Source organism: Nycticebus coucang, chromosome 16 (genome assembly GCF_027406575.1).
Source record: "Nycticebus coucang isolate mNycCou1 chromosome 16, mNycCou1.pri, whole genome shotgun sequence".
Taxonomy (NCBI): Eukaryota; Metazoa; Chordata; class Mammalia; order Primates; family Lorisidae; genus Nycticebus; species Nycticebus coucang.
The window spans coordinates 50,670,432-50,683,648 of NC_069795.1; the positions used below are offsets into that span (position 1 = coordinate 50,670,432).

The 13,217-nt window shown below is 38.5% G+C and overlaps 1 non-coding gene across 1 annotated transcript; it reads left to right on the forward strand.

Annotated features, from left to right (window-relative positions):
- The first annotated feature begins 9,042 nt into the window (after window positions 1–9,042).
- Window positions 9,043–9,206, forward strand: LOC128568314 (U1 spliceosomal RNA). The gene has a single exon (XR_008375120.1). It is a non-coding gene; the product is annotated as a U1 spliceosomal RNA (small nuclear RNA).
- The last annotated feature ends 4,011 nt before the right edge of the window (window positions 9,207–13,217 follow it).

Below are 13,217 nucleotides of genomic sequence, written 5' to 3' on the forward strand. Positions count from 1 at the left end.
TTTCCAATGCCTTTGTTTTTATTTATTTATTTATTTATTTTTAATTGTTGGGGATTCATTGAGGGTACCTTTTTTTGGTTAACTTTCATAGCAATTTATTTATTTAATTAAGTCATAGCTGTGTACACTAATGCAATCATGGGGTACCATACACTGGTTTTATACACAATTTGAAATATTTTCATCACACTAGTTAACATAGCCTTTCAGCTTTTTCTTAGGTACCTTTGTTTTTATTTCAAGTTGACCTCTAGGCAAAAGTTACAGACACTGGACTCATTCAGTCTGAAGAATAGCTGAGAGGCAGTTTGGGTTTTTTCCATTTTGCTAGATAAACAGATGAAACCTGAAATATGTAGGCACTTAGTTTTGTATTTCTTTTGTTTTTTTTTAATTGGGATTCATTGAGGGTACAAAGAATTAGGTTACACTGATTGCATTTGTTAGATAAAGTCCCTCTTATACTGTGTCCCATCCTCAAGAGGTGTGCCATAATTTTGTATTTCTAAGTATAACACATGTTCATGCTTAGCATCAGCTTTTCTTAATCCAGAACCTATCTTTGATAATTCTTCATTGTTCTCAGACCGGCTCCCGACTCCCACAAGATGGGCTGTGGGCCAGCGCCGAGATCTTGACTACCAAAGTGAAGAATTAAATGTACTTGGGATTCCACTAATATAGAGTCTCTGTCATAGCTCACCTGTCTAGGGTCAGTAGGGCATCTCTGAAGAGAGTCCTGAGAAGTCCAGTGTTGTAGAGCTGTCTCATGAGACCTTAAGGTCAACGTTGTGGTTGTACATGTAGTTGAAAACAGGGTTAGGTTTGCACTATAGAAGCCACCTGGGGGGAAACAGCCACATCTACTCTAAATCATATCACATGTTCACTTCCGGATAAGTACAAAGATGACACAACATGTAATAACAGTGACAGTGAACGAACAAAGCAGGATACCCAGCCAGAGTCCTGATTATGATGGGATGTTCTTTCTGAGTTTTACAAGTTTTTAAGGATTAAGTGAATTAGAATGTATTAAGCCTATAGCAGTGTTTGGAATCTAGTGGGTGCTAAGTTCTTATTTCTCTGCTGATCTTCTATTCTCTTTCCTGCACATGTAAATAATGATCCTGCCAACTAAGAAAAATACCAGTGGGTCCATTAGTGAGCAAATATTTTTTAGGTATGTACTGTGTGTCCGGCATTACTGGGCTTCATAGAGGACATCAGAGTTGTTGCAAGATGGTCAGGTCCTTCAAGAATATCCTTAAAAAAATTATTTTTATAGTGATAAAATGATCATTTAAACCACTTCAAGTTTGTAATTCAGTGGCATTAAGTACATTTACAATGTTGTACAACCATCACCACTATCCATTTTTAGAACATTTTTATTATCAAAAACAAAAACTCTGGACACATTAATTAATAACTCTTTATTCTTCTCTCCTCCTAGCTGTTTTCTGTCTCCATGAATTTTCCTATTCTAGCTACTTCTTCTAAGTGGAATCATACAATGTTTGTCCCTTGTGTTTGGCTTCTTTACGTAGCATGTTTTCAAGATTTATCCATATTGTAGCATGTGTCAGAATTTCCTTCCTTTTTTAGGGCTAAATACTATTCCTCTGTATGTATATACTATGTTTGTCCTTTTATTTGTTGATGGAGACTTGGGTTGTTTCTACCTTTTGGCTGTTGTGAATAATGCTGCTGTGAATATGGGTAAACAAGTAAGTGAATCTATGCTTTCAATACTTTTTTGGTATAAATCTTGCAGTGGAAGTGCTGAATCATATGGCAGTTTTATTTTATTTTATTTTTGTTAATTAAATCTTAAAACAAAAATTTACACTTATTAATTAAAAATAATAATATATTGCATGTTAATATGATTACTACAACATAGTGATTTTTTTTGTAACTTTTTGAGGAAATGCCAAACTATCTTCCATAGGGGTGTACCTTTTTATATTCCTACTAATATACAAAAGTTCCAATTTCTCTACATCCTAGCAAACACATCTAATTTTCTACATTTTTGATAATAGCTATCCTGGCCAGGGACTCTGGTAGCCACATGCCCTCCGGAGCCCTCCCTGTCTCTGCGCAGAGTCCTTCTCCTGGCCAGAGACTGCTGGAGCCTTGGGCTCTCTGAGCCAAAGTCACTGGGCACCAGGCACTCTCAGAACCATGCGTACCACCTCCTGCCCTGTTGCTGGATCCAGGTGTGTCACACTCTGGAGCTGCTTCCAAAACAGAACTCCCCAGCTGGGGCAGTTCCAGAGGAACTACACAGGGTCACTCCCTACAAAAATCCAGCAACAATGGAGTGATCCCACTGGGGTCTAATCTTGGAGAGACACCTCCCCAATTCTGAGGATGGCCAGAGGCAACAGTGAAAAAAAAATCATGATGCAAAATCAATAGAAAAACTCTGGCAGCATGAATAATCAAAGTAGATTAACTCCCCCAAGGATCAATGGTGTAGACAATGCACAAGATCCCATGCACAAAAAGATAGCTGAGATGTCAGAAATCGAATTCAGAATCTGGATAGCAAATAAGATCGGATTAGAATTCCAAGCAGTAACCCAAAAGCTATCTCAAGAATTCAAGAAATTCAAAGATCAAATGACCAAAGATTTTGACACATTGAGACAAGAAGTTGCAGCCCTCAAAGATCTGAGAAACAGAGTAGAATCCCTCAGTAACAGAATGGAGCAAGCAGAAAAAAGGATTTCTGACATTGAAAACAAAGCTTTCAAATGCTCCCAAACTTTCAAAGAGGATGAGAAATGGAGGGCAAAAACAGATCACTCTCTCAGAGAGCTCTGGGATAATTCAAAGAAAATCAATATTCATCTTATAGGGATCCCAGAAAGTGATGAAGTGGCTTCACAAGGCACAGATTCTCTTCTCCATCAGACTATGAAGGAGAACTTTCCAGACATGCCAAGAGATTCTGAAATTCAGATAGCAGACAGTTTCAGAACTCCAGCACGACTTAACCAAAATAAGACACCCCCCAGACATATCATAATCAATTTCACTAAAGTTAATATGAAGGAGAAAATTCTGAAAGCAGCCAGACAAAAGAAAACCATCAACTACAAGGGGAAGAATATTAGAACAACTGCAGATCTCTCTGCTGAAACCTTTCCAGCTAGAAGAGGATGGTCATCGACTTTTAATCTCCTAAAACAAAATAACTTTCAACCCAGGATCCTGTACGCAGCTAAACTGAGTTTCATTTGTGATGGAGAAATTAAATACTTCAATGGCATTCACATGTTGAAGAAATTTGTCATAACTAAACCAGCTGTCCAGGATATTCTCAGACCTACCCTCCATAAAGACCAGGGTAATCCTCTACCACAAAAGTAAACTCACCCAGAAAATTTTGATCAAATTCCAACTTCCACAGTCGCAAAAGGATTAAAGATATCCACTGGACTCTTGAAAGGCTTTTCAATATTCTCAATTAATGTGAATGGTTTAAATTATTCTCTAAAGAGGCACAGGTTGGTTGACTGGATACAAAAACTCAGCCAGATATCTGCTGCATACAAGAATCCCATCTAACATTAAAAGACAAATATAAACTCAAGGTGAAGGGATAGCCATCTATACTCCAGGAAAATAGAAAGCAGAGAAAAGCAGGCATTGCAATCCTATTCGCAGATGCAATAGGCTTTAAACCAACTGAAATAAGGAAGGATAAGGATGGACACTTCATATTTGTTAAAGGTATTACTCAGTATGATGAGATTTCAATTATTAATATTTATGCACTCGACCAGAACGCACCTCTAGAGAAACTCTAACAGACATGAACAACTTGATTTCCTGCAGTTCCATAGTAATTGGAGATTTTAACACCCCTTTAGCAGTGCTGTATAGATCCTCTAAAAAGAAGCTAAACAAAGAAATTTTAGATTTAAACTTAATCATTCAACATCTAGACTTAACAGACATCTACAGAACATTTCATTCCCAACAAAATTGAATACACATTCTTCTCATCAGCCCACGGGACATACTCCAAACTCGACCACATCCTAGGCCACAAATCTAACCTCAGCAAATTTAAAAAAATAGATATTATTCCTTGCATCTTCTCAGACCATCATGGAATCAAAGTTGAACTCAATAACAACAGGAATCTGCATACCCATACAAAAACATGAAAGCTAAACAACCTTATGCTGAAGGATAGATGGGTTATAGACAAGATTAAGAAGAAAATCACCAAATTTTGGAACAAAACAACAATCAAGACATGATTTACCAGGACCTCTGGGATACTGCAAAGGCAGTCCTAAGAGGGAAATTTATAGCACTGCACGCCTTCCTCAAGAAAACACAAAGAGAGGAAGTTAATAACTTAATGGGACATCTCAAGCAACTGGAGAAGGAAGAACACTCCAACCCCAAACCCAGCAGAAGAAAAGAAATAACCAAAATCAGAGCAGAATTAAATGAAATTGAAAACAAAAGAATTATACAACAGATCAATAAATCTAAAAGTTGGTTTTTTGAAAAGAACAATAAAATAGATAAACCTTTGGCCAACCTTACCAGGAAAAAAAAGAGGAAAATCTCTAATTTCATCAATCAGAAATGGTAATGATAAAGTAACAACAGACCCGTCAGAAATTCAAAAAATCCGTAACTTATATTAAAAGAAACTTTACTCTCAGAAATATGAAAATCTGAAAGAAATCGACCAATACCTGGAAGTACGTCACCTACGAAGACTTAGCCAAAATGAAGTGGAAATGTTGAACAGGCCTATATCAAGTTCTGAAATAGCATCAACTGCACAAAATCTCCCTAAAAAGAAAAGCCCAGGACCAGATGGTTTTACGTCAGAATTCTACCAAACCTTTAAAGAAGAGCTAGTACCTATATTACTAAACCTCTTCCAAAATATAGAAAAAGAAGGAATATTACCCAACACATTCTACAAAGCAAACATCACCTTGATCCCCAAACCAGGGAAAGACCCAACAAGAAAAGAAAATTATAGACCAATAACACTAATGAATATTGATGCTAAAATACTCAATAAGATCCTAACAAACAGAATCCAACAACACATCAAAAAAAAATTATACACCATGACGAAATGGGATTTATCCCAGGATCTCAAGGCTGGTTCAATATACGTAAATCTATAAATGTAATTCAGCACATAAACAAACTAAAAAATAAGGACCATATGATTCTTTCAATTGATGCAGAAAAAGCTTTTGATAATATCCAGCATCTCTTCATGATCAGAACACTTAAGAAAGTTGGTATAGAAGGGACATTTCTTAAACTAATAGAGGCCATCTATAGCAAACCCACTGCCAATATCATATTGAATGTACTTAAATTGAAATCATTTCCACTTAGATCAGGAACCAGGCAAGGTTGCCCATTGTCTCCATTGCTCTTTAACATTGTAATGAAAGTTTTAGGCATTGCAATTAGGGAAGAAAAGGCGATCAAGGGTATCCACATAGGATCAGAAGAGATCTAAATTTCACTCTTCACAGATGATATGATCGTATATCTGGAAAACACTACGGATTCTACTACAAAACTTTTAGAAGTGATCAAGGAATACAGCAATATCTCAGGCTACAAAATCAACACCCACAAATCTGTAGCCTTTATATATACCAACAATAACCAAGCTGAAAAACCAGTCAAGGCCTCTATTCCTTTCACAGTAGTGCCAAAGAAGATGAAATATTTGGGAGTATACCTAACAAAGGACGTGAAAGATCTCTATAAAGAGAACTATGAAACTTTAAGAAAAAAAATAGCTGAAGATGTTAACAAATGGAAAGACATACCAAGCTCATGGCGGGGAAGAGTCAACATTGTTAAAATGTCTATACTACTCAAAGCAATATATAATTTTAATGCAATTCCTATTAAAGCTCCATTGTCATATTTTAAAGATCTTGAATAAATAATACTTCATTTTATATGGAATCAGAAAAAACCTCAAATAGCCAAAACATTACTCAGAAATAAAAACAAAGCAGGAGGAATCACACTACCAGACCTGAGACTGTACTATAAATTGATAGTGATCAAAACAGCATGGTACTGGCACAAAAACAGAGAAGTAGATGTCTGTAACAGAATAGAGAACCAAGAGATGAATCTAGCTACTTACCATTATTTGATCTTTGACAAGCCAATTAAAAATATTCAGTGAGGAAAAGATTCCCTATTTAACAAACGGTGCTGGATGAACTGGCTGGCAACCTGTAGAAGATTGAAACTGGACCCACACCTTTCACCATTAACTAAGATAGACTCTCACTGGATAAAAGATTTAAACTTAAGACATGAAACTATAAAAATACTTAAAGAAAGTGCAGGGAAAAGTCTTGAGGTATCGGCCTGGGTGAATATTTCATGAGGAGGACTCCCCAGGCAATTGAAGCAGTATCAAAAATACACTACTGGGACCTGATCAAACTGCCCTCAGAATGGGAAAAAATATTTTCAGGTTATTCCTCTGATAAAGGTCTAATAACCAGAACCAACAGAGAACTCAAACGTATTAGCAAGAAAAGAACACGTGATTCCATCTCAGGGTGGGCAAGGGACTTGCAGAGAAACTTCTCTAAAGAAGACAGATGCACAATCTACAAACACATGAAAAAAAGCTCATCATCCTTAATCATCAGAGAAATGCAAATCAAAACTAATTTGAGATATCACCTAACCCCAGTAAGAGTAGCCCACATAACAAAATCCCAAAACCAAAGATGTTGGCGTGGATGTGTTGAAAAGGGCACACTTCTACACTGCTGGTGGGAATGCACACTAATACGTTTTTTCTGGAAGGATGTTTGGAGAATACTTACAGACCTAAAAATAGACCTGCCATTCGATCCTATAATTCCTTTACTAGGTTTATACCAAGAAGACCAAAAGTCACAATATAACAAAGACATCTGTGCCAGAATGTTTATTGCAGCCCAATTCATAATTGCTAAGTCATGGAAGAAGCCCAAGTGCCCATCGACCCACGAATGGACTAGCAAATTGTGGTACATGTATACCATGGAATATTATGCAGCCTTAAAGAAAGATGGAGACTTTACCTCTTTCATGTTTACATGGATGGAGCTGGAACATATTCTTCTTAGCAGCGTATCTCAGGAATGGAAGAAAAAGTATCCAATGTACTCAGCTCTACTATGAAGTTAAATTATAGCTTTCACATCAAGGCTATAACTCAACTATAGCAGAAGACTATGAGGAAAGGGCCAAGGAAGGGGAAGGGAGGAGGGAGGTTGGGGTGGCGAGAGGGTCCTGGGTGGGGCCACACCTATGGCGCATCTTAGAATGGGTACAGGCGAAACTTACTAAAGGCAGAATACAAATGCCTACATACAATAACTAAGAAAATGCCATGAAGGCTATGTTGAACAGTTTGATGAGAATGTTTCAGATTGTATATGAAACCAGCACATTATACCCCTTGATTGCAGTAATGTACACAGCTATGATTTAACAATAAAAAAAAAAGAAAAAATGGTGGACCATCAAAAAAAAAAAAGAATGCAAGAAAAAGTATCTAATGTACTATGAAACTAATGTATAGCTTTAAAGCTATAACCCAATTATAACCTAAGAATATAAATATCTTAACACAATAACTAAGAAAATGTGGTGAAGGCTGTGTTAAACAGTTTGATGAAAGTATTTCAAATGGTATATAAAACTAGCACATTGTACCCTGTAATTGCATTAATGTACACAGCTGTGCTTTAATTAAAAAAAAAACAAACAAAAAACTCTTGGGCTCTAGAGATTCTCTTGCCTCAGCCTCCCAAGTAGCTGGAACTACAGGCGCCTGCCAGAACACTGGGCTATTTTCTGGGATCTCACTCTTGCTCAGGCTGGTCTGGAACTCCTGAGCTCAGGCAACCCACCTGCTTTAGCCTCCCAGAGTGTTGGGCTTACAGGAGTGAGCCACTGCGCCCGGCCTCTGTTTTCCTCTTTTTTCTTAACTTTTTGTTTTACATTGATTTAATGTTTTCATTATTCTGTTTCCCTCTCTGTTAACTTGATATTTCTTACTATTTCGGTGATTAGAGATCACCTAATAACTATCCTCAATTTATCAAAACCCACTTTCTATTTTTTTTTTTTTTTTGTAGAGACAGAGTCTCACTTTATGGCTCTCGGTAGAGTGCCGTGGCCTCACACAGCTCACAGCAACCTCCAACTCCTTGGCTGAAGCGATTCTCTTGCCTCAGCCTCCCGAGCAGCCCGGACCACAGGTGCCCACCACAATGCCTGGCTATTTTTTTGGTTGCAGTTTGGCCGGGGCCGGGTTTGAACCCGCCACCCTCGGTATATGGGACCGGTGCCTTACCGACTGAGCCACAGGCGCCGCCCAAAACCCACTTTCTTATTTGAAGCAGTGACTCATTTTTCCTAGCTGGCCTTCACAGTATGGGTTTAATTTTTATTAGCAGTTCATGTCAACTCTTTTGCAGCTTTCATTACTTTTTCTCTTTTAACTTGGGCATAGCTGATCTACAATCTTATAAGGCCTGGAAACGCAGGGTGAGGTAGTGGTGATAATGATGAGGTTGGAGAGCAGGTGAGTAGTCACCATGGAACCAAAGAAACTATTTTTGGTTTGAGGGGTTTGGGTGACATCACTCTCCAGTTATTTTCTTTAGAATTTTAGCCTCTGTTTTTTTGCCACTGACCTCCATGTAACCTTTCTTCCACCTCCACCCTTCCTGCTCTGTCTCCTAAGTTTTCTGTCTCTAGTTCTATTAATATAGAAGTTTACTAGGGCTGATGTAATAAATATACCACAAAATTAGTGGCTTAAAACAAGAGAAATTTGTTGTCTCGTAGTTCTGGAGGCTACAATTCTGAAATAAAGGTGAGGGTAGAGCAATGACTCTATCCCAAGACTTTAGAGAGAGACTATTTCCTTGCCTCTTCCTAGCTTTTGGTAGTTGTCATCCATCCTTGGTATCTCTTGGCTTAAAGATATATATTCCTATACTTACCTGGCAGGGGAGATACCATGATCACAAAGGTGGTTTTCCCAGGGCGAGGCTTATCCATTGCACTCCGGATGTGCTGACCCCTGCGATTTCCCCAAATGTGGGAAACTCGACTGCATAATTTGTGGTAGTGGGGGACTGCGTTCGCGCTTTCCCCTTTTAAAAAAACAAACAAACAAACAAAAAAAAAGATATATATTCCAAGCTCTGCTTCCGTCTTTACAGGTCTTCCTTCTCTGTGCGTCTCTGTGTCTTTGTATGGCATTCTCCTCATTGTGTGCCTGTGTTCTAATTTTCCTCTTTTAAAAATAATACTAGTTATTGGATTAGGGCCCAGCCTAATCCAGCACGACCTCATGTTTGCTGGATGGTATCTGCAAGACTCTATCACTAAATAAGGTCACATCCTGAGGTCCTATGTTGGCATGAATTTTGTGGGGGACACTATTCAATTCAGTACAAACTCACTCACCCTGAAGAGTACGATAAGAGTAGCATTGATCTGGAAGCTAGAAAGTCTAAGTACTAGTTCTGCCTGTGCTACTAATTCCATAATACAGACTTTGGACTTCACCAGCAGGGGTTTAGATCAGCTCTGTCACTTAAGCTCACTGAGCCTCATCTGTAAACTGAGGATAATAATACCTGTCTTCTAGGTAGGACTAAATAAGATGATGTGTTTTGGCATAGTGCTTAGTATAGTGGTAGGTGCTAAACAAATATTGATCCCCCACACCTACTACTTTTTAGTTTCTCCGTAGTAAAGTTAAGTGGGTTTAATTTTGTGATCCTTTTAGCTTCAAAGTTCTAGCACCTCCTTTTGGCTATTTCTTGTACTTTACTCTGCCTTACCCATCCCCCTGGTCCCTTTCCTCTTTAATAACTTGGTTTTTTTATTTCAGTGTTTCCCATCTCAGTGTCCTCTTAATCTTTCTCTCTTCACTTTAATTTCCATATTGGTAGCATGATATTAACCCTGATTTTTCCAGAAACAGACATAGTTTATGCCCATTGCTTGGAGTAATTACTGGTAAAACCCTCTTCTCTCAAGGAGTTCTCCTTTGCATGATGAGTTACATGGTCTTAGAGTGGTCTCATAACATGAAGACCTACCTCTGCCTTTGCACAATCCACAGTGCATTCTGTATTTTAATTTTTTTTTGAGTTTTTCTTTCTGACTGGATTTAGGGCAGTTATTGGGAATGATTTTCTGTGTTAACCCAAGTTCTAGCACATACCTGGCATATAGAAGGTGGTCAGCAATATTTGTGGGAGATACGAATGTTTTTGAAAACCTTGCTTCTTTCATTCAGTACACCACCGTGGGTGCTCAAGAAATAATCTTAAAATTGAAGTAGATCGCTGCCTTTTGTGAAAATGAGAAATGAAGCTGACAAGAACACTTCTGTTCTCTCTGCCTATTTTTATTTGCGGTCATTAATGCAGAGATCTCATTTTACCTCCAGATTTGTGACTCATTTCTTCCTCCTGCCTCACCCATAGCTATTTTAATTCTTTGAAAACTGGAGTTATCCGTTTTAGGACTCCGGTGGGAGCTGTGGTGACCTGCTTTCCAGTTGCTGGGTGCTGGCGTTGGGCAAGTGTACCTCCATGATTAAAATCTCCCCTCCGCCCTGAGCTCCTGAGGCATTCTCCACTTTGTTGTCAGTTTCAGAGGTACTTTATCTGTCATCATTTTTCTACATTTGAGGCCACACCCTCTGTTCGTTACTTCATCCTGTGGCTGTGTCTGTACAAGTGAAATTAAGTGGATAATGAAGTCAATAATGGGTTCAATTCAGGCCTCAGAGCCACTCTTGCTTGACACTTCTTCCTGTGGCTGTTGGCCCATTACCTGAGCACCCTTCTCCCCTTTTTGTTGGCAAATTGGGATTATTTTCTGGGTCTTGTCCTTTAGCTCAAGTGGTGGAAAACATTTTCTTTCTTCAGAAATTATGAAATCGAATCCACCTGCATTGAATAAGCAGGCTGCTCTTCTTGCTGGTTGTTGAAAAATATCACTTATTCAGTTTTTTACAAACAATTTTTGAGCACTTACTAAGTATAAATAATAATTCTAATAAGATAATTGTCTTCAGGGAGGTCTGTCGAGGTGGTGGGGTATACATCTTAACTTTCATGAGAACATGCTTTGAGGAGCATAGTTAGCTGATAGTCTTCACTGAGGCACCTTTGGATTAGTCTCTGCATACATGTAGCCAACCCACACTGCCCTGGGCATCTTCTAGGTAGTGGCTGAGCATGGGAGCTGAGCTATTTCTGACTGATATGAGACCCTCCATGGAGTCTGTTTGGCATTCCCAGAGGGGCCTGGCTGAGACTGTCAGAGCTGCACTGCGGCTGACTCCTACTCTCTGAACCTCTTTCTTGCCTCCTCTCCTTTCCCTGGTGTCACACTTGCATCACAGTCTGAAGGCTGTCCCCATTTACATAGGCTGTTTCTCCCCCCCAATTCTTCACAGGCATTTGTCCCAAGAAATCTCCTACATGACTAATTTAGTCTTGATGTCTACTTCTTGGAAGAGTTGAGCTGATACAAATTCCCAGTCCAATGGGAATTTGTTCAAAGAATACAGGCGTTTGTACAAAGAATACAGAATACTCATCATTCTATTCCTTTCCAACACTAAGTGATAGGACTAAAGTACAATAGGGACATATAATCTTGACTTAAAAAAGATGTTTATTTTATATCTCTAATAGCATGTCTTTTCTGTGAGGGCAAAAATCATGACCAATGTTAATTCTTTGTTAGTTTTCAGAACACCGGTAGTGGGTAATAAAGAAAAATAACAACAGCTGTGTAGTAATAATAATTTATTGAGGGCTCTCCCTATGATAGGCATTAGGTACTTTGCATATTTTTTTCTAGTTCCTATAACATCTGTGTAAAAAAGGTATTGCTGTCATCCTCCTTTTGCAGATGAAGAAAGTGAAATATGAGAGAAGTTAAATTGCTCAGGGTCACCCTGGAGCTGGGGAATAGCTGTGCTAAGGTTTAGATTCATGGACCGTTGATGCCTTTGAATTTTCTACAATACCATGCTCAGTCTTAAAGTGATCTTTAGATTTAGGCCAGACTCCAATTAGCCTGCAAAATTTGAAAGGTGTCCTTCCCAATGAGCTGGAGAGTCTATAGGCTGGGCCAGATGTGGTGCACGGATTCTATAGTCTAAACATTGATATTTTTAGAAATTTCTGGGAAAATTAGACAATGTCTTTAAGATGGGCTGCTCCTTTCTTATTCCATCCTGTGGTCTAGAGTTGTAAGGCAAGAAAGCATCACGGAAAAAAGGCAGATAGAGTCATACCATATGTTGCCTTTTCTATCCATACGAAAAGTCTAGAATAGGGAAATCCATAGGCATCATGGGGATTAGTGGTTGCCAGTGGGTGAAGGGAGGGGAGAATGGGAAGTAACTGCTAATGGGTGTGGAGTTTCTTTTGTGGGTGATGAAAATGTTCTGAAATTAGATAATAGTAATGGTTACACAACTCTTTGAATACACTATTTACTAAAAACAACTGAATTGCACATACACTTTAAAAAGGGTGAATTTTGTGACGTGATTATATCTCAATAAAAACTACAATATATGTTGTATAAATATATATGCAGTATAGTAGGCTTCCAGATTCTTTTGAAAAACTCAAAAACTTGAGTTAGGTAAGACTTACTACATTACAAATACTTAATGTTAAACTAAGTTATAATTCGTCTCTAGGTTCTTACCTTGTTTTCTGGGAGGTTGGATGGCTTTCTTCCTTTAAAATGTGTGCATATAACTCACACTTTTGGATTATTCTTTTTCAAGGATTCAGAGCACTCTGTTTGGATTCAGGTATCTGCACCAAGTGGTCAGTCAAGTTCTTAGCTCTGTACTTGGTCCTGGATCTGGTTGTCAGACTCCAGTGGTGCTTCTGCATGATGACTACAGCAGGTGGGATGACCTCAACAAGACTCCTGTTTTCATGGGTGAAGCTTGAGCAGTTTCTGCCAGTTACTCAACATTGCTTAAGACTATTCCTGATGGGGACATTGATTAAGTCATTCCTGCGTGTCTACTTGTAACCTAGGAATAATGCTTATGCTAACGGCCAACACTGTGCACTTAGTTGGCTCCCACAGGTGTGGGAACTTCTTGTTCT